The following is a 23027-nucleotide window of genomic DNA, read 5'->3' on the forward strand; positions in this document are numbered from 1 at the left end:
GCGGGGAGGTGGTGCGCACGATGGATTTTCAAAGGAAAATGCAATTTCAGGACATCGAGGGAGATACTATGTATAATTCTATAACTATATATATAGGCGATAAAATATATATATATATAGAACTTGCGCGATAAATGACTGCTTTGCATACGGTTGTTATATATAAAAATGCGCATATTGCCTCGCTGCGAAGTAACAAATTAGTAACGAGAGTTTCGTGTACACTTACATTACAGAAATTAGCGAGCGGATTGTCGGATCGATGCGGTGAATTCGTGAATACTTGGAGGCTCTAGCTCATTACGCTCGCTATACTCAGCTTTACTTAGATTTTACTGCGGATCTCCCTCATACTCAGCAAGGATTAGGTAGGATATTCATAATCTCATTTATAGTTGACGTCCGAAGAAGATCTATAGGTACATGCAATGACGCTGTTATCAGGAGCTACAAACTTTTACAAATCTGCCTCAAACGTGTCGGAAACCCACTAAATAATTACTCGATACAACTTTCGCAAATTCGGTCAAACTCGAGTAATATCGTTAAAAATTAAATTTTTATTAATTAATATCAATGTTGTAGCAGCTGCGGCTGTGATATTTCACTTACAAAAATATGCAGCCATCAGCTTTGCTCCACTTTTGAGCGTTTATCTTTTAAAAAATCCATCAAAGACGTTGATTACTCGCATTCTTTTATACAGCTGCTGCATCTACGATCCTGGGAATGTTATTCCAGAGCCTTCTGATGTACGAGTTTGGGAGGTGATCCTCGAACAAACACGCGAAATCAACTAAATTCATAATAGAAAGAAAATCCCTGTAATATCTCAGACGGAAAATTTTTCGTACCAATTTACCGGAGGAGATAATATTGATCAAACATTTAAGAGATTCGTTAAGTTACTTTGAGGAAACTCATCGTTTACATTTTAATAGAGGAAATCTAGATATTTATCGAGCTTGTGCACAGAATCTTTCAAGTTTGCGGAGAATTCTCGCGATATAGAGCAGTGTTCGTGAGGTCGTGTACAATTTGGCCGAGGCAGAGCATTATGCCAGGGTGTATGAAAACGTATATATATATATATATATATATAGGATATGTTGAAAAATGGTGGATTGACGCGATTGGGATCCAGCGACAAAGCACTGTGCCACAGAGTCACTATTCTACCAACATGGACCAAGTGCTGAGTGGGTGTAGGAAGGAAAATTTCTTTGTGCCTTGTCTGCAGGGATTCGTTGGGCAAAGAAGTGGAAGGTCTTACGAAAGATGACATGGGCCACTTGCCAAATCGTGACAACGTCGAAACCGGAAGGACCTCGTGCATCATTGATGACACGTTTCGATATGCCGGATAACTTTCTTTTGTTCCTCGAGAGACGCACTTCCAACTGTATCCCTGCCAAATTAACGACTGCAGCTATCATAAATCACCATACTTTCGCCACTTTAACCCGGAACGCGAAACTTTATGCCGGCAAGTTGGCACTGATCCGCTAATACAGAGCGACAAACACACATATATATATATATATATATATAACTACCACAAATAAGTCATATCGAACCGAGAAAAATGTATAGCCCGTTCGTATCAATTTGAAACATTTCTGGCATTCGACGAATTATGCAATTATATAACCGGGAGTGTGATGGAGAAATTAAAAATCTTAATAAAGCCAATTGGTCGGGGCGAAATGAATTCGCAAACGAAGGCATCAGCTTGGCACGAATCTATCCACGCTTAATAGGTTTTTTCCTCGTCAGCTCGCTTGATTCCTAATGAGGCAGGTCGCGTGACGGAGACACTTTCTCATGCCAAAAATATGTACATTCGGTATCACCGAAAATTCTCTTAAATTAACGCCATCGTTCTAACGTCAGGTATATATAGCTGCAGCACCGGTAGTAAATTTTATAAGGCAATCACTTTGTAGAAAGAAAGATAAAAAAAACTCTGATGCAACTTTGAGTTTCATAAAGATATTCAAGGAGAGCAGCGAGACGTAGCAGAGCAGCATTTTCAGCTAAATCCCAGCAATTTATTCCTAACGAATCTTTCATTCGACTTGGTTATTACCGCGTGGTCAAGATCTTCTCGCTATAACTTGTTTTTTTGTCCTCGAGTGGGATGGCCGCATGCGGAGGACTCGGGGGAGCAATATCTCGCGCGCGAGAAGAGAGTAGCGTCATATGTTGGAAAAAGAATATATCCGGATGACGAAATAAAGGGGATCGAATGGAAATGTGCAAAGTGGAAAAACGCTGAACGCCACGTGGAAGAGCGGCGATATGCATTTCTGGGAGTGAAACGAGCGAAAAGTGGAATCCCTGAAGTAGTTGCAACTTGCAAAAGCGGAAATGTGTGGTTGGCGCAGCTGCTGGTGCCGGATCAGCCGTTCTTCTCAGTTGTAATAAGGGTGGCGAGAGTTTCAGCCTGAATCCAACCGCGCCACGGAAAAGACTACGGGGTCACGGAATGCTGGCAAATTAAGCGTAACGACGCCAGTAAAAGCGTGCGAGCTACGAATTATAGCGCGAATTTAAATGAATTCGCGTTAAACAGCTACCCTTTTAGTATCTCTACGTGATAGAAAAAAGCTTCGAGGGTCTGATTCGCCAGTTTTATACATGGTCCGAAATTCTTTTTTTACGCACCAGTAGTTTCAATTGGATCCTGCGTCCCGCGCATTCTAGCTTCCATATCGGCCGCGCGTACACGCGTGACTTCGATCTAAATCTCTCGTTGATATCGGAGAGGCTGGCCAGGGTAATCGAGTTACGTTGCTCATTTGTACATGAAATTAGCCTCTCCTCTTTATCGGCCATTGTCAATGACGCACACGAGCTCGCACACACGTGCAATATAGCAGTCCCGTATTACAAGGGGAGAATGGTAGATGTGAATCTGGAAAGTGTAATAAACGGTGGAGAGTGGAGCAGCGGGGATTTTCAGAGAACTGGCTTATCGTTATCACGTTGTAGGGACTAATAGTAGATAGAAGATCGTGCCATCTGCGGACGACCACCAGCCACGCAAACCAATTGCTGCAGCCATTTCGGGATTAACTGATGCAGGCGGCGCAGTACAATGGAGAATGCATTGAAGAGCTTCCAACAATGGCAAATGCGTTTCGTGCTGTTTACAAGCACCGCGTTAACTAGCCAGAATAATTCTGCTCGATGATCGCTCCCATTTCTGTCAAATCTAGCCACCTTCGGTCTCGATCCCTTATCGCGTATCCGTCACTCTCCCTTAAAACGTTATATTTCTTCGGATCGTTCTCGACTCAATTCTGGAGAGAGAAAAGGGTTATTGCGACTCGCGCGACGGAAAGAACGCTGCAAATTTGCGTAGAAAAATCTCTTTCGTGTTTCGGAGGCTTTGGAGGGAGTGTAATTGATTATTTTCGTGGAAGCGAAACGTATCGTGGAAACGTCGCGTAGGACGTCGTCGGGTCGTCGTCGTGAACGAAGCTAAAATTGATATGGAAACGAGAGCAGAAGCCAGTCGATACGGTATTTTTGCGAAAGAAGCGCGAGGCAGATTGACAGACGTGCGCGAAATGAATTTTTCTTGAAAAGACCAGCATCCGTCATATCTTTGTTCGCGTCTAAGCGAAACGCGTTCTCGCCAATCGACTAGGTCATCAATTTACTTTTACACGTCGAGTATTTTATACGCGTGGCTTTTAAATAAATATTCTATTCTCTTGGAGAATGAAATCTACGAAAAAAAAGTTGAGATTTAGCACCAAAATCCCTAGACCAATGAATATTACATCCTTTTTTTAGTTATTCCGTCATCTTGTTCCTTGTTCTCGTAAGAGAGACGGGTTACTATAATATACAATAGGTGTATAAGTTATTACTATCGAAAATTACAGAATCCCAGTGGGATAAGATAAATCGGGGCTTGATTTCAATAGAATTGCACGAAGCAATTGAAAGAATTTAATGAGTATAATTAAGGAAAGTGCCGAAGAAAAAAGATAACTCAGCGAGTTGAGTTTAATAAAGCTGGAGAAACAGGTTTTATCGGAGTGCAATTAGCTAAAGGAAATTTACGAGCGTGTACAAAGGGTGGAAAGTCAAGCTGGATAAAGTTCATTGAAATATGTTTTTCTGCTATATATATCAAGTGCAGTAAGGGAGGCGTTATGTCGGCTGAAACAAGAAAAGAAGATTGCGTACATCCGAATGCAATGAAGAATTCTGGTGGCCGAGAGTGTTTCGGGTTGACGAACGAAAAGGAACTTGGCTACTCGACTGGGGCAGCACGCGAACTTTGTAATTTCGTCTGTATATATATATATACGGTAAAAGCTCGTGACCTAATAAGCTCTTAGCATGCATCGCTTTTCGTGTACAACCTCATCCCCTCTTTAATATATATACTCAATGCACACAGTGTGCATACACTTTCCTCCGTGTAGAGTCCGAGTATATGCATATATGGTAAACGCAGGCGCGCGCGACTTCTTTACCTTGACTTTATAGAAGAGAGAACGTCAAACGGATCCACCCTGACTGCCTCTGTCAATTTCGCTTTTTTCAAACATAATAACATATATATACTTCCCCGTAAGTTTGTCTCTATTCCTGCAATAATAAACACCCACTACTCCTGCGCTCTTTCCATATATCCCACGCACGCCACCCTCACATTTCTTTTACAACTTTCCACATTTTCTACCCTCCACTTTTATTCCTCCCATTTTATTTTTACCTCCTGGAAAAACTTTAATCTTTTCTTCCTTTAACTGGTTTACACTTTTGTCAAACGTGCCTATTTCGATAATTTGGGATATATTCCAGGTGACGTGACTCGGGGTCCGTTGGAGGATCGAAGGGGAGAATCGGGAAAGGTTTGCGAGAGAAGCTAGATTGAAGCGAAGCTGGCTAAAGTTTTCTTGGCAAAACTGTGCTCGGGCAAGCACCAAGACACCGAGCTAACAAACAAACGCGAATGGAGCTGCGCGCACGTTTTGTAACGATAATGCGAAAACTTAGCCGTCCCATTATTATGGTACCGAGGACTCGTATTATAGTATGTAGCTATATACCTGTTACGCCCTTTTGCGGAAAAGGAGAAGGACGCCGGCTTAAAGTTTGCATATTGCCGAATATACGATCCGTTCCCGCAGCAATTCCGTAACGGTCGCAGTCCCTAGCTGGTTCCATCAGTTTCGATCTCGATCGAAAGACATTTACGTGGATCAATGGAATAAATCCAATGAGAGGAGGACGAAGGGCAAATTAATTCGTCCCTCGTCATCCCCAAGGCGGCATCGGAAAATTACGCAACTGCGACACTCTTAATTCGCCGAATCATCTCGTAATAGAGAAGTTTTTGATAACCTCGCTCTCCCGCCAACTTTTCATTTGAGGCAGACGCGATAGGAGTTGCGAAAGTGTGCAATAAACTTTAGAGATTTTCCGCTCCGGATTACCGGCAGCGTCCTGCTAAAAAATGTCCGACCATCCAAGCTCCAATTGAGATTCCAGCCTAAAAATGGAATTTCCAGTTGGCGAAGAAAATCTCCCGCGAAGAAATTTCATACGACTTTATACAAAAGTCTCCGTGACGTTCATCCCTCTCTCGTCCTTCTATACAATTGCCTCGTTCTATTCTAATCATCCGACGCTTGAAATATCCACTCCAGTTTCAATAATAACACACTTCGAACTGGACCATTCGGCTTTGGTGTGAGTTAAATCGACGCTAAATTCAATTAATTTTTTTCAAGCTTTCATATCGCGCCTGAAATAATTCCAGACTCGTATATACGTCTGTCTAGAGAAGATAAGTTCGAAAGGTCTGTCCCGAAGTGGATATAACGGATGAATAAAATACCATTTAAAACGATCGTTTAACGGAATCTTGCGAGAGGCTGGCCAAAATTATCCAATTGTACATATCGAGATGAACGATAGCTCTGCATATCCGAAGATGGTGAAGATGTTTGCTCCTCGTTCTTATTATTAATCCTCGGTCGCCGCGTGTGCAAGATGGTGTCATTGGACGGCGTAGAACGGTGGCCGTTAGCAGTAACTCAGATCGTTCGACGATCTTAGAGCTTAGCAGCGCGAATAAGAAGTGGAAATAATCCTCATAGAGGTGTGTGTATATGTATGTTCCATCGGAGACGCATTACTCACAGTGCATTAACCCCCGGAGTCCTTCCGTTCGTGCAGAAATTTTATGACAGCCTCAATTCGCCATAGGAAAACTTTTACTTTCCCCAAAAGCTCCCTGAAAAGCCAGGGAGAATTCCTGCTAATATCCCGTTCGATATCGCAATGCTCTCGCTCCTCTCACATTTATTAATTCATATGTTATACGAATGACAATATTATGGACGTATTTGAGCAGCGACGACTGCGTTGCGTGGATTTCTCCATGAGGATAAAAGAGACGAGGTACGAGTGGAAAAATTAAGGGATTATAGAGGGAAAGATTGGTCGAATCGTATGTGTCACTCCCCTCGCGTTATTCGCCAGTCGAATCTTCGACTGTTTTGGATTCAGCCAGTGGAACGAATGATCCGGTGGTCCGATTGTCCAAGTTCAATTCAACGCTCGATCGCTCGGTATAGCTGCGCGCGGTTTCACACACACACACACACACACGCAACGATATTAATAGAATTCATAGTAAAACACATGGAAAACCCCATTCGCGCTTCACAATGCGAAACATACCGCGTTAAAATAGCTCCAGTTATCTCTTTATTCCGGAAAAGTTGCAGCATCCCTTTATTCATTTTTATATTTTTGTAAGACTATACGTTGACTGAAATAAATCAACCGATGATGCGGTTGAAATAGAGAGGGCACGAGTGCATCGTACTTGTGTCATAAGAATAGGTAATCCATTAATTGTGTGTCTTTAACTTGGATATATATATATATATATATATATATATATATAGGAAAAGTACAGGTTTCGAATTTAAAAATGTACAATATAGACACTGTAATTTTGTCAACTGTGTATTACTGGTTAACCTGTATGGGGGTATATAGAGTTGATATGCTTTAACTTTAGTTCAACACTTGTGGATCCCTTTACTAGTTCAATCTTTAGCCATCCAGAACAGTGAACTTTGCACTTCGATTAAAATTCACTTTCCACTCGCACGTTTCTTGCACGTGACTAGTTTCCACAATATCTAATGTCAATCTTCGGTCTTGTTGCGATCCAATTCCTGAAACTGGCGAGTTCTGAAAGCCGAAACTCTCTCTCTCTCTCTCTCTCTCTCTATATATATATATATATATATAATAATAATTCTGTATAAACATATATAGAGGAAAAGAAAGGTACTATTTATAAATTATCAATAAAAGCTCGTGTTATTACACGATTCTCAGGGAATCGAGCTTGTTCTAATTCTAAGAATGTCGGAGAACCATAGAACGGATCCACTTAGAATTTTCACGAATTAGCATTTACAGCGTTCCAGTAAATTCCTGGGAAAGAGCACAAGCTGGCAATTGCACGATTAGTATCCCCTGGAAGTCCTGATGGGAATCCGACTAGTGTCATCCTGTTCGGACCTTAAAAGCACCGTTGCTTGATTAAACTCGCCCTTCTCTAGACTTTCCACGTTACCTTACCGAACCTCGATTAAACTGTGTCGCAATTCTGGTTAGTATCACATTTTTAAAGCGAATGCTTCTTACTCTTCAAACATCTATGAAATCAAAATTCCAACAGCTTTATTTTTCAGTCAGAAAAAAGGAAAATGACACGTAAGAACGATTAAGTAACAAGCATTTGTCCATAAAAGATAATGTCCTATCCAATGTTTAACTCGACGATCTAACGACGGGTTTCTTAAATTACGAGTAGTTTCAAACACGACAAAAAGGTTCAATCTTAAATTTCAAAGCTTTATCCATTTTATCGCTTCTGCGAATTACAACCACAGTTAGCAACGTCCATTTATCAAGCAACGTGGTTCAGTTTACCAGTTTGATTATTTTTAATTGTTATTAGGCCATCATACGTGTTTCGAATGTACAAAGCTGTTTTGTTGCTGCGCGTTTAGAAAATTTATCATTTAAGCGTATCTCGAGCAAAATTCAGTTGGCAGGTCTAATCTTGTTTCCGATACTCCTACGGGATTTCATCGGCACACCGACGATGGAAAATGATCGAGACTAATAAACAATAAATTGCAGGTTTCGCGTCGTTACGCAGCTTTACGATCGGGTGGGATCCTCCGACGAACTTTCGATTGCCGTGAAATATGGCCAGAGTACATCGAGCAGCTGTTTTCTTTTTTTCCTTTGGCAATTCTGAGCGGACATTTTGGTAGAGAGGATCGGTTTTTTCAATTTTATCTCCTAAATGATACGTCGATAAACTCCTTTATTGGTCATCCAGGACACGAGGGAAATAGCTTCCTAACGTACTCCAGCGACACTATCCACGCTTTTTCACTATTTTCCCAAAGCAATCAGCTGCCCTCAACCTTCTATACCTTGCCCGCTCCGTCTACTTCCCTCTGCAACAACTCAATAATTAGCCACCGACCTCTGCTGCTCCGCACTCTCAGCACTGGAAGATAGCGGGATAATAATACATTATTGGTCCGGTATCCTGACACAAGATTATTTATCTAGTGTAGCTATCTAAATTACAGTGTTCTTTGGCCTTCTATAAAAAGCTTTCGCATGATCTTATATCTCGGGGAATAATTTCAGACCAAACCTAAGGACTCTCGTCCTGGTTATTTGAATTAAGATTGATGTGCGAATTAATTCATCGGTATTACTCGACTAATATATTTTTACTATCGATATTGATGACCAATCTTACAAACCGAGAATAGCCAGTGACTTAAAAAATATATTGGTATAAATTCTGGCTGAAGATTTTTCTTGGATATTATATATATATATATATATAATATACAGTATGCATAAGATGGATTATTAGAAATTATATTACAGCATGGCTGTCTAAAGGTAATAGGCTGCTGTAGATATGGAGACTAATGATTTGTCGCAGATGGAAATTAGGTAACGATTATATATTCGTGTAATCTTGATGTAGGTATTGAACCCAACAAGGTTATTTGCGAGATCGGAATTCGATATATTCAAGAGAGAGAGAGAGAGAGAGAGAGTATTTCGGTGTGACAGTTGAGTATTAGAAGAGAAAAATAAATAAACTAAAACGAAAAGCTTGCAAATGATATTTAGTTGATTTACGTAATTTTGTTGACAGAAATGGCGAATGAAATTCGAGATGGGTCAATGCGTTATTGTTTCAGTTTCATTCCGAGCTATCTCGTTTCGTAGCACCAATGCACTTTGTGCGTAGGAGCAACCACATACACACATGCACTTTGCCGTTCCGACAAACCCTCTTACGTGAAACGACTCAGAGCCAACGGTAAGCGCCAACTGCAATTTCACATATTAATCACGAAAAGCTATCCCGACGGTATCTTTCCGGCTGCTGAAGTAAAATCGAAACATCTCCCAAGAATCTACTCGACCCAGGAAGAGACAATTGTATCGCGCGAGCCGCACGAATCTATAAGAGAGTCGCATCTTTGAAAAACATATGGAGAATTTGATTGAGTCGAGACGGTGTAACTGGAGTATATGGACGAAATTGTTTATGAGATTTAATTATTTTAAGAGGTGCTTTGTCTAGTGTCGCGCGACGGTAAACGGGCTCTGGTGCTTCATCGTGTTTGGAATCTTCGGAGTAAACATTCCAGGTGAAGAGGCCGATAGAAATATAAGCCCCGGAGAGAGGTAGTGGAGAAGTATTTATGCACGCCATGGAATAACAAGAGGCTCTCGTGAGGGTAGCTCAAGGGTAAATATCTGCGATTCAAGCTTTATCCTCGTATCCACTTGGTCGGTAAACTGCAGCTTCAATCGGGTCCCCGATTGCATCATTTTGCCGCTTTCCATATCCGTTAGTTTCTATATATAAATCATCCTCTCCTGCATGCAGTGAAATCACTAATCAGATTGTTAATAGCTTCATCAATTATTTCCACGATTATTTATAGCTTTGTCGATAACGTTTTTTACCTAACGTTGGATTATTTTTCTTGCGAGTGTAAGATCCTCTGCTATATGTATATATATATATATATATATATATAAATATAATACCATTGAGATCCGAGGATAGAATAACCGTGTTGAATGCTCGGATAATATAATCGAACGAGCTGGCAAAGCAAATCGAGCGCGAACGACCGATGATGATTTATTAATTTTCACGAGCGACCCAATTGTCATTGCGATGCTTGGCTGGATTGGGGCTGGTGGAGAGATGATAACTGCTTTGTGCCGATGCCTGTTTACACGAGCCGCCCGGTGTAATAAAATGTGGCCGATAGCGCACGCCACAGAGACAATAATTTAGTACCGGTTGCCGCGCTCGCTCGAATTCCGGTGCTTCCGGCCAAATCAAAAGCATATTCCTCTACCGTTCGTCCGCCATATCTTTCCAACTATATATTTTTTGCTCGAGCCGCTCCGCGCGCGGCCACTCTCGGTTCACTTTTATATATTCTTCTCTTTCTCTTTCTCGCTCGTGCTGTATACATCTTTCATATAATACAGTAATACCTGTAAATATAAGATATTGTAGGTACCTCGTGAAAACCTGTACACGTCCATATTAAAAATGATAGGATAATATTTCAGCATTGCTTGATTCCTCTTGAAAATTTCTCAATTAATTCGTGAAGAGGATACTAATTATTGGAGAGATTCAAGAACGGTAAACAGCGAATATTAGAGTTAGGGAAGCTGGCTTGATGAAAGCATCGTTGATGCATGATAAAACCTTTCGAGCCATATTAATTGGAATATATAAACTATAGATATATGCTGAGCAGGAATATTCGAATCCATTGAGATATAACTACATGTACTATTGACGGTTTTGATGGCCGGTAGATCGTGACGAGGAATTAATAAATTATGATCGAGAGTTCGACATTCGATTTGAACGCGGCACTTTATCAATTATGCGCGCTTCGAGAAATCGATAGTATAAAATTGCCCCGTGCTGCGTCATTGATATTCTGCTCATGTAGCGCGACCGTTTATATTTATTAAAGCGAATCACTTCTGCGCAAAAGCACGGCTTTCTAATGGTTCTTAACATCGTTAGAGTTTCGCGATATATGGATCCATTGTTGGAATATAATTACGAAGCTTTGAGATCTTTCATTAGCTCTTGTTTCATCTCGTATTGATGCAATCTTAACGGTAAAAGCACTTGGATAATTTATACGAGTAGAGGAATAAACGATTTGAGGAGTGATAAATGTACAGGCATGTTTAAAATCACGTCTATAGAAATTCATTCGGTCTGGGATTAATGATTGTCCCAAGAGAGGAATAGAATTGAAATCTCTCAGCTAGAAATCATCGGCTTGTACATTCGACGACGTAGGATTTTTCCGTGTGCCTTCAATCATTCGTAATAGAAAACGCGACAGATGTGGGTGACACCGGTGTATAAAGGGTGTTTTAAAAGTCTGCAAACGTCGAGTATCTCGAGAACTGCTTAGTTATTTTTACAAATTTTGCATATTATTATTATGGATTTGATCTTTGGAGAATTTGCCAAAGGACGCGTATGTTCGCTCCTTTTTAATAATTTTCAATTAATTATATGGGAATATGCGAAAAAATTATAGGTTACCAGTTCAAAAATCACAGTGACCTTGATACGTCCTTCGATGCAGTTTGGAAGATACCACTATATTTTTCAAGGTACCAGAAACGTTTAGTTTTCGAGAATTCAATTTCACGACTCTTTTCGAACACCTTTTATAAGCAGTAGGATTATTCGTTAAAGACAAAAAGGTGAAAAGGCGATACATATATATATATATATATAGCCTGAAACCCATTCGCGGATCGAAATGGACAACGCGCAAAAAGAAGCGCGGTATTTCACATTGATGCCAGGCGGAGAGAGAGAGAGAACATATTTTGTTTTCATACCTCGACAGAAATTATTCTCCGAGTGCAAAATCGACTATCGTCGGAATCGAAAGTCCAAAGGCGCTGCCCGGGCAAATATTCCCATGCTGCAAATTTTTTCATGACTTTTATCCCTGTTGGCGCTCGGTTCTCTATACGAGAGATTTCGGACGGTGATAAATTCGCTATGGGAATTTTTGCAGGAGAAGAAATTTGCGTAGATTTGCAGTGATCGAAGCGAGGAAAGAGAAGATAATGTTGCAGGCCATGAAGGAACGTTTTAATAAAGGAAGTCACGCAGCTTACGAGGACATTCCTCACATTCTGACGATAAAATAAATATCGCGCACGGCGTGTAATAATAATAAGCCAAGATTAGGATGGGGATATGGAGTTCACTTTATATTGCGTCTCTCTAATAAACTGATTTAACGCCTTGTAATTTCTTGGACGTTGATATAGCGTCGAGTTTTATTCGTTCCTACGCCGATGGCTTTCCTAACTATCGCGCGTGATTTACCACGCGCCGTTAATATCTTCCTTGGATCTTCCTCTGCCGGTAATCCGCTTAATATTATTTCTCCTGACTTTTCGCTCGCTCTCATTCCTTCGCGGATACTCTCTCGTCGTATCTCGCGTCTCATCTCTGATCAATTGGATTTTTTTTACCAATATCTGAGGTCACTTTATATATATGTGTACACTATATTTCTCGCTCGCTATCGTTTCCCCTTCAAGATTACAAACTGCCATAAATATAATATAATATGTATACAGTCACTTAAGATGACTGCCTGCACGATGGTGGAAGTAGAAAAGCAGGTTGTTGTCGCTTTATCTACGAGTTCATCGTGTTTTCCGCGGGAGCTGATAAATGGATTTACATTTAGAGCGGTGACGTCGATGGCGGATCGATCGGAGGAAACATTGGAGACAACGGTTCTCTACATTCTGTGCTCTCTCTCTCTCTCTCTCCCCGGACGAGAAAATACAGAGGGAAACGGAGGTGGAACGTTCTCTCCGTAAGGTCGCTGTGTCACCCGTACGAGTCCCCCGGGGTCACCGGGGCTTTTCTTGCTCGAATAGAACGTCTTCGAGGTCCTCCGCGATTAACCCCTTCCCAAACTCCTACCTTGATTGGACGCCCGCTTGTTTTACGGTCCGGCACACGAACGTATATAGACATTGCTCTCTGAAATCTGTAAACGCCCTATCCTTAAAAATCTATCATCATCCCTTATGATCGAACGCCTGGAGAATAATTGAAAATTTCTACAACTCCTCGCAGATTTCTCAGGGTAATTTGGCCGGAGGAACGGCACAGAGTTTGATTTACCTCGTGTTTATCAGCGTTAGTCGCGTTTCCCGATTTTTTCATGCCAGAGGCAGTAAAAAAGAAGTGCGCGCACTGAACAAACACGTCGTTAAGATACAGCCTCTTTCCAGGCTCATCTGAATTCTTTGGAAAAAAGGTAAGAGATGGATGGGGATGCGAGATATGATGGCAGCTGGGAAGCAGGCCGGGAGGCGAAAGGGAATCTAGGGTTTTCTTTGATCGGAGCACCCTAGTCTCGAGGCACTCTATGGCGTTATCACGACGATACACCGTTATCGTACGTGGCACCGAATAGGACGCCCGTCAAAGATGGCGAAGTGAATCGCGTGGAATGGGGCGAAATGGGCGAGTGAGAAGGGCGTAAACGAGAGAGGCTCTGATATTCTCCTCCGAATGTTTAACGGTCGAGTAAAATCCTTTGCGTGTCAGACTGGCGTTCCTTCTTCTCACTTTCTATCCACCCCCACCCCATGCCGATTATTGAAAGCCAAACTGAAAGAGTGAAAATTGTTTTTAATGATAGCTTGTGTGCTTTCGCGGATAGTGCTGCACAATGCTGTATATATATATATATATATATGTATGAAAATATATTCCCCTTGGATAGAGCAAAGCTTTTCTTTTTCTTTCGCTTCGATTCAAAAATAATGCTGTGTATTTTTGAAGAGAGATTTTTCCCCTGCTATATAGTAAAATTATTTTTCCTTATAGGTCTGACACGCGTTCGCATTATCGCTTTGCTGGTTCAATGTTCCCCGACGTAAACAAGATATAATTGGTTCTAGCTCAATGTACTTATATCAATTACTACGTGCTTCAAATTGTAAATAAATAATGAGACTCTTCAAACAGCTGAGCGAGTCATTGCTCTCTTGGCAGCTGATACATTCTGAAAATAGAAATGACAGGTGCTCTCTATCGACTCTATCTCTCCCTCTCTTTCTCTGAATTTTATAGGAATACATTATAAGCTATTAACGTGTAGGCAATTTTTATCCCTATCTCTTTCTGGCTTAAAGTGTATTATTTATTAATATATTTATTTTTTATCAATATTTACCTTTACTATATTTCATCAAAATTATTATTATTGTTATTGCATGGTTTCTTTTGAATTCCCGTGGTAGCTTTACTTTGTACATGGCGCTTTCAATTCGATAGGTACACCCTACTTTGCTCGTTAACTAGGTTTGCAACTTCATTAATTAGACTCCTATTGTGATGAAAAGACATGTCCATTTTTTGAATATAACTTGCTGGATAAAAGCGAGAACACCGAACTCATTAAGAAAACCTTTTGTGCCACAGTACATTTCACCTCTATCCTCGAAAACAAAGAATTACGAGTATTTATGGGAACCTTATAGAGTGAGGAAGTCACAGCAGAGAGAGAGAGAGAGAGAGAGAGAGAGAGAGAGAGAGAGGGAGAGGGAGAGGAAAATATCTCTCACTTGACACGTTGTGTACGATTTGATTTGCTTTATTTTGTAAGCTGGTAGGAAGCGGCTTTCGGTTGCAAGAAATTCAAGGATCTTTTTGGAATTATGCTTGACGAATCGAATTTTCCACGTGCGTTTTCGAGACGCTGGCCGTAAATTTCACCGGTCCGCCTTGGATAATCGCAGGAGAGTCTGGAGAAACGTTAGATCGAGTTTCACTACCGGAGAAGGACTGATAAACGAGATAGAACCAACCGAACGTGCACGCTAAGACGTGATATTTCCTAACTCGCTGTGCGAGAGAGAGAGAGAGAGAGAGAGAGAGAGAGAGAGAGAGACGGATACTTTTCCATGAGCCATATAGAAGGACAATGAGAAAATATATATATTGCTAAAAGAACGAAAATAAAAAAAGCACTGAGAAGCTGATTTAACAATTATCCAAGTAATTACTCGCTCCTATAAATACTAATTGAATGCTAATTAATCCTTCAAAAAATCTCGGAAGAAACGAAACGCGAGAAAATCATGGACGACGAGTCATTATGGAGATTGGCAATCGATCGAATGACAAGAGGAATCAGCTTCTAGAATAAGAGGCTCAGGTGTGCAGTGTCGACGTGAAATTAGGAGGAAGCAAAACGAGGCAGATATTAGTGTAGCTATATATATATATATATATATACGAGTGTGTTTGAGGAGGGTGGCAGAGGGATAGAAGGAACACGAATCATTGCTCGACACTCCACAAACGTTTCTCTACTTTGCATTATCGAATCGATACAAAGATCAATTTCGCCTGCGGGACAGTGTCGTTATCTTAATGGCACTGATAATGCGCCTTCCAGGCTTTCAAAGGGGGCTCAATGGGGGTTTAAAGGGAGGTGGAGAGGGTTCTTGACACTTGACGAGCGACACCATCTGCGTTTCTGCGACTGTGTGCTGATGCTTTTCCTCCACTGTGGATACTGCTCGCGAACCTTTTCGCATACTTAAGGGCGCGACATCGACTTGAAAATGCAGCTCGAGCCCTCTTGAATGCTAAATGCACCGCTATAAAAAAATCTTGATGCATTTGGAACAATGGCGGATCGTTAAGGAAAGAGCACGAGTGGATTGTGAATTCCACGCCAGCTCGTTTTTCTTCCAACCTTCAAGACGGAATCTCATTGATGAACAGTTTATTTCGCGCTTTTATAACTTTAATTCAAACGCTCGGTAATTCCACACATACACACACACACACGTATACAAGATAAACTATAAAAGCATTCAGTCGCGGATCGATACTGATTGTGCAGTGCGAGAGAATGTTGCGTTATTCTTCGTTGAGACAACAACAATTTCTTCAGCATATCATTATGCATTTTGCTAGTTGTTTTGGTGTATTATCCTGCTGCTCCACGTCTAATGTAAGATTGGTTTCAAAATGCACAATGAACATCTCTTAGTTTATTTGATCTTGAATAATACACACGGACTAATTGGAAGAGTTGGAACGAAGGGTGTAAAACAGAATAGTGAGCAAATGGATAGACTCTCGCCGTCTGTTTTGCCTAATGGAAAGTCAACTTGTAACTCGCAAGACTCCAAATTTAGGGGACTCATTGTCAGAGTCATTAACTAGAAGTTCCTGTTCTATTGAGGAATGTCGATAATTCCGTAGTTAATTTATTAGGAAAATTTAGTCGATTTCACGTTTCCACTTGTCAGACACGTAACATGGAGAAATAACCCGTGTGGAGAAGCTATCGATATCAAACTATTAATGTCTTATTCGAGTACTAGAATCACACACATCTGTTAAAAAGCTAATTTGTATAAATTATGGATTTTCTAATAAAACATGCTTCGGGCATCTATTTTAACTAGACTAGGCTTTTCATTAGATTATACAATATGTTTATACGATATTACCATAATTAGTCCTAATTAAATTAGAAAAATTTGCTCCAAAAAATATTTTAGCCATTCAACCTTGGCATTAATATTGTTCAAAGTATAAAATTGGAAACAATGGATGTATTTTCTCCAAGGGGTTAAAAATGGGTTAAAGTAAGGTTAGAGTTTCCGCTCTACCAATGGAAATTTTTAGAGTGCACTCCAACTGTTTTTAGTAGAGGAACGCTCGCTCTTGTCTGTCGCTAACCCGATTTCAACCCCTCGATGGAAACAAATGGCCAATGATTTATTAACTGCTAATCGTTGCCTCGGCTCAAGGTTAAGATCGATATTGGGCTAGGTTTGGCTCAAAATAGGGCCAAGGTTGGGTCAACTTGTGTGCAATAGGCAAAAAATTTACGAGGAATTAAAAACTAGTTTTACGATTATATTAGCAGATCCGTATCTCACACACAAAAGCACGCAAGCATAATTAATCAACATCTGAAATAAATTTCTTCGATAATACTGTACACTGCACGCACGCCCTTTTTTCTTAGCCATCCTTCTCTGTTAAAAGCCAACCTCCTGGCTTCACTTTGAAATTTCTATAAATACCCCACGAATACAATTACGCGTGATAATAATAATACATGTGATTACTCAATGTTTCACTCCAGTTTATACTTATATATAAACTTCCTCGTGTATGATAACTAGCGAGAAAACACGTATGCAGTGTCGCATCTAGACAAGAACTCTTGTATAGTTAGAACCAACAAATATATACTAATATTTATTCAAACTCGATGCGAGCTTGCTAAAATAATAAAAAAAAAAAATGTTAAATTCGTCGTTTCTCATTCGAATTAAAAAATCAAGCTTGTATAGTCTCTATGAAAATATCACTATTACATTTGTAACCATTTTCATAAAGAAATATAATAACATTACAAACGTTAGCCGACCGAGGATCTAATAAAGTAACCTTCCTATGGGCAAAGGAGAGCTTGTAGCAAGATTAGGCAGATGGTTTCGCCGTTGGCTAAAGACGAGAAATTTTTCCTGGCGATTTGTCCGATTAAACCCGTTCTCCACGTTGAAGATTTTTCTTATCGCTAAATGCTAGTCGAAAAGTTGGCAGAATAATCCCAGCTATAGGGAGGATTTCCAGAAGATGTGTAATTGGTAAAGAGAGGGATTAGGAGTCACTGGGCAACAAACAGGGATTTCAGGGATGAGGAGAGATGAGACGAGGGACGTGAGACGAGAGGTCTGGGAACTTGGCAAAGTTTTTCTTCAGGGAAATACGCAGTGGCTAAGGTGGAGGAAGACTGGCGAGCAGCCCCCTCCTTGTTTGTCGTCCCGTGGGTCTTTTTACCACACCATGACTTGTTCTTCGCGCATATACACTTCATTAGCTGCTTTTTCTCTCATCGGACACCGGACCTCGATCCTAGCACGAGATTACTTTTTCCTGAAAAACCAATTTGCGCTCAATGCCTTCTTATATACGAACACCGAATCATTGCCCTTTCACCAATAAACGACCTTTCTTTGTAGTCTTTTAAGTAATTAAATTGCTCGTCCGTGCTATTTTCAGAATTTTTCGACGGCCAGTAATAAAGATTTCTTCCTGCTGTAAAATAACACGATATCGCTACGATGTCCAGTTTCGATATAGAGATGTGTATGTAGCCCCGGTGCTATCTATATGCTCTATAGTATGTGTATACACTACAGTAGAGTGTACGCGCGGTCTCTATGAAGTTCGAGTAGGTACTCGACGAGGATCACGCACAGGCCCTCGATCAAAACCATAAGCACGGGCGAGAAGAACACGTTAATCAACTCGCGATAAATTCTACGATAAATCCTGAAGGCGAAATAGCTGTCCAGAGTTCGCGCTGCCAGAAAGAACCAACCGCCATCGACTAGCCAGCCGGCTAGCCACTCTAAGCCACGCGTATAAAATTAGTTCTCTCTCGCAAAGGTTCAAAACCTGCACCTAAAATTCAATCTCGAATAACAAATCTTTGCACGTATTTCGCATCGGTAGTTCTATAACAATCGTATTTAGGTGTATATAGTACAGTGTTGTATATCTATATATATATGGGTACGTATGAATATATTAAATCAATATTTTAACGCGAATACGATTTCTGCAGTGTTTTACTTTGAACATACATTTTTTGGAGAATTAACAATAGACGTATTCAGAGACGAAAATGTTTTAACATTTTTATCGAGTTTTTATATTAATATTTAGCGGGAGGACTTCAAATGGTGCCTCGTTCGTGGACAAAGCTGTTGAAGAAATTTGTATGAAAGCCATTTAGTTATGGAGGGGATGGGGGGGGGGGAGGGTCGTGGAAGATTGGGAGGAGAATGACAGCAGTCGGAAGGAAGAAACGAGTTCCTTTGTAGGCCAGTGTGTAAATAAGAAAGAGACAGTCATCGGTGGTTGGAAGAAACTGATAGCCGACAATATAAAGGAATTAAGAATGGATTATCCGTTTTTAAAGTGATTTCAACTAGACAGGACGAGTGGTCGAACTTTCCAGGCACAGTTACATCACTTGCAGCCAAGTTTTCCGCCGAACGGACTTTAACTCCTCACGAGTTTTCCCAACTTTTCTTTGAATTCATTAAAACTTTAGGCCGCGGGCTCGCGTTTTGGTGATATACTCGGCGAAATTGACGAACTAAGCTTCATTTTTAACGAAACTTTCATATAATGCTAAATAATACTTTCATTCAGTCCAGGGGTCTGCTGCAGTATCGGCAACCCGAAGTTGTCAGCAGTTGTTGCAATTCCGATATAAAAGCAGATTCTTCCTCCCTATCGGAGCGAGGAAACTTTGGACTCTTAGTATTTAGACGCCCGCGGATCGGCCGCAGCGCCTGATTCAATTTTGCTCCCAGCATATTCTCCCATCGAGCCACACCGACTCTTATCAAACTTATCGTTTCCATTTACTTCTCCCGGGAGATCTTAAACCATTCCTCGATGAAAAACTGATGCTCCGTCAGCTTTTCTTCGATATCGTATTGTAAAGGTATCGTCAGTGGGATCGATTTCTATTTTATAAATAATTTGTCAAAATATTGTACCCTTTTTTATTAGAACAATGGTGACATGTTCCAGTCTCCAAAAACAAAAGACATTTAGCAGAGAGCAATTATAGTGATTTTCCTGTGATAAATGATGGGAACAGAAACGTGAAATTTATCGAGAAATATCTTCAAAGGATTTCTATTTCTTCTACGATATCAATTTCTTCAAACTCTATTAATCCTCATCAACCCCTTGATGAATTTTAATGAATATTAGATTCGTATCTATTTTGATGTTTTCACGGTTTTTCTAGCATTGTAGCAGAATCAGCTGAGTGGGATCGAAGAAAAAAATTGGGAAGGGGGAGAAGGAAAAGGAGGACAGGTGGAGGGTAGGAAATATGGAGAAATGGCGTGCCAGAGGACAATTATAACTGACTTCTGTGTAATAAGTGGCAATCATCCAATCAAGAATGCCACATTAATCAACCTACTCCTTATTCTCGAAACATTGAACATCGTCAAAGTCTCACGATCATTTACTGGAGTGAAAATCATCCCCCAAAGAATGACCTTAATGTGCATTGATGAGAGCCACTGAGAAAATTCTTTGCGATTTTTATCTAAAACTTTTCTACCAAAATAGAGGTTAATTTTTACCTTAAAAATGTTTATATTATTCTCCCTAACTCGTGCATTTAATAATTAGCTTACGACTCTGTATGCTATATATCTAAAAAATAGTTATTAAGATTTCAAAAATTCTTCCGGATGTTTCAGTAGGCGATCCCGATATTAAAAGTGAAAATAATTTATCACTTATATTTTAAATCACACTTATCGATTAGCGCTTCATCATTTACCTTTTATCTTTTCATCAGCAAGTACGCCCTAGTCATGGCTGAAAGTAAATCGATTGGGATTATTTTCAATAATTTCAGCGCACAAATTTTTCGCGTTACCGATTTAATTAGGGTCTGCGTTCAGCGAAAATATCGTATGTGGACTAAATTTCATGAAAGAGATATATTTTCGTCGTCATCGAGCTTTTAGCACGTGGGAAAACTCAATTATCTTCTTTTCGAGAAAATTCAATTATTTCCTTTTGTTAAGTTGGCTCATCGGGTATTTCCTAATTATTTCGCGAATTTCTTGGACCTCGGCGGAATATTGTATCGAACTTTCGCAATAGGAATAAATAATGAGGGTAATTAGAGTACGATCGTTCCGATAAGCAAAGGAGGGTTTAAGATATAGATACCAGCTTAAGTATGCTATATAAGTATAAGTTTAAGCAACATCGTTTTTTCGTTTCTTTCACACTGATGGTCCATTAAAAAAGTATATCTCCCCTCAGCAGGGGACCATTTCGTGCTTGAGTTAAGAAACGATCGAATTTATCTGTAAAATAATTTGGTGAAAAATCAGTGGACAGAATCAGAGGTTACTTTTTTTTCAAAAGATTTCACACGCTGCACTATAAAAGCTTCGTGTAATTACCGAGAAAACGTGGCGTCAGCAGTTTGTAATTGTACTTCCGGGCGGCGCTGGAGAAAAGATGTACGATTTTCATTATTGCCACGGTCAGCCCAGATCGCACCACTGTCCGATTCTACTCGCCACAAATTTTTCATCGAACAATTCACAATCTGCCAATTCAATAGCCGCAACTAGTACTCCGTCGCGAAAATGTGCAAAAACTCCATTAGCTTCCAAAAATATTTTATCTTCTACAAAATTTATATATCACGGATAATAATTTGTCATTTATTCGCATAAATCAGAAACAAGCCTAAGAACGATCTGTGAAGAAAAGCAAATGATAGACACGCAGTGTCGAAAGAATTTTAGTGGATTTCAATTTTACCGTCGATTGTTAGGAGCACGTGGTTCTGCAGGAGCGAGAGAGCCGCGAGGGTACGAGGATATTCCACGCGAAAAAGTAATAAAAAGGAGATGGTCGCGAGGATTTTTCTATGTGTGCCTCGAGATAACCCGGTTCCTCGTGGCTCGTGAATCATAAACTCCTGCTGGTGGCGGCAAAAAAAGTCTGTAGCTCGAACAAGGGCACGGCTAATGCTACTTGGACCAAGTATAAAAAGGAATATTACGAGAAGCGATAAAATTACACGCGTATACCTATAAAACATATAGCCTGCTTGTCGCGTTAAGATTATTGTATACGTAGGCGATGAGTGAAAGAAAAATCAGGTTGCTGGACTTTGCAGCGATGTACACCACTGCGCAACGTGTATAATAGCGGAGCGGTTATCGAGTGGCCGCGACATGGCACACACCGTTTAACAAACGCACACAAAACGAATTAGTCGATTGTTTACGTGCGCGCGTTTAATTGTTAAACGACCAAACTCGTTTTGTCCGCGTTTGTCGATTAAAGCGCGCAGCACGCGTCGTCGACTTGGCATCCGCGCGCATCGCTCTCGCAATAATTCTTACGGGGCTGCTCGACGATGCGCAATTGGAATGTCTTTGAAAAGCCGAAAGAGGCAAGATAACGGTTATATTATTGCTCGTAAGAAAAACCTTGGGATTTCGTCGAGTGCTCGGCGATTCTCTCGCAATTTTCTTTCCGAACGATTTCAATCAGCAGCAGCGAAGATAAGAGATCGCTCTCGACTCCTCTCGCGAAACATATTTTACATCGCTGGTCCCGGAAAAGTTGGGTCTTCGAAGGGTTGTGGAGAAGAGTGCGGGTTAATATTAATAGGATGCTGTAACGATTGTGCGGAATATAATAAAGCGTAGTTTAATGTAACATCAACCAGCGCCGACTGCGATACGGCAAATTCTCTTCTATTGTCGGAAAGTTTTTGATGTTGCCGCCTCTTCTGGCCGGGCCAGAGCGTTTAGCTTCACGAGGAAAGTTTCAGTTTTTGGTGCATCGTCTTTCATGCTGAAACTAGCAGAAGCAGAAGGCTAATGAATTATTGTGCACTAAGCGCCCGGCGGACTGAACGAAAATATAAGCGCATCGGAAAGTGAGAAAGTGGAACACTCGTGAATTCTCTACAAACTCTGTTTCTCTCTGTTCACAAAGGGCATTATTATTTATTATTTCCCTTTTCCCCTGCGCCTCTCTCTCTCTCTCTCTCTCTCTCTCTCGATGCTTTTCATCCTTTTTATAGTTTCTATTTTTCTGACTATTCGTATCGAAGGACGTCCCAAGGACGAAGTACGTGAGTAATCGTAGCTATATCGCGATCAACCATTGCTCTGCGACACAAACGAAGCTTCATTATTGTCACCGAAAGTCCTGTTTCTATATTCTCACCCATTTTTATTATGGATAGTTACACTGA

General features: G+C 40.5%; 1 protein-coding gene across 1 annotated transcript in view; it reads right to left on the reverse strand.

Moving 5' to 3' along the window:
* kek5 (kekkon 5) overlaps nt 1–23027 on the reverse strand; it is a 212023-nt gene that overhangs the window by 129673 nt on the left and 59323 nt on the right. The window lies entirely within an intron of this gene.

The sequence above is a fragment of the Prorops nasuta genome, unplaced genomic scaffold, assembly GCF_024137725.1.
Source record: "Prorops nasuta isolate Cenicafe-Biocafe unplaced genomic scaffold, Cenicafe_Pnas_1.2 PNAS00015, whole genome shotgun sequence".
NCBI lineage: Eukaryota > Metazoa > Arthropoda > Insecta > Hymenoptera > Bethylidae > Prorops > Prorops nasuta.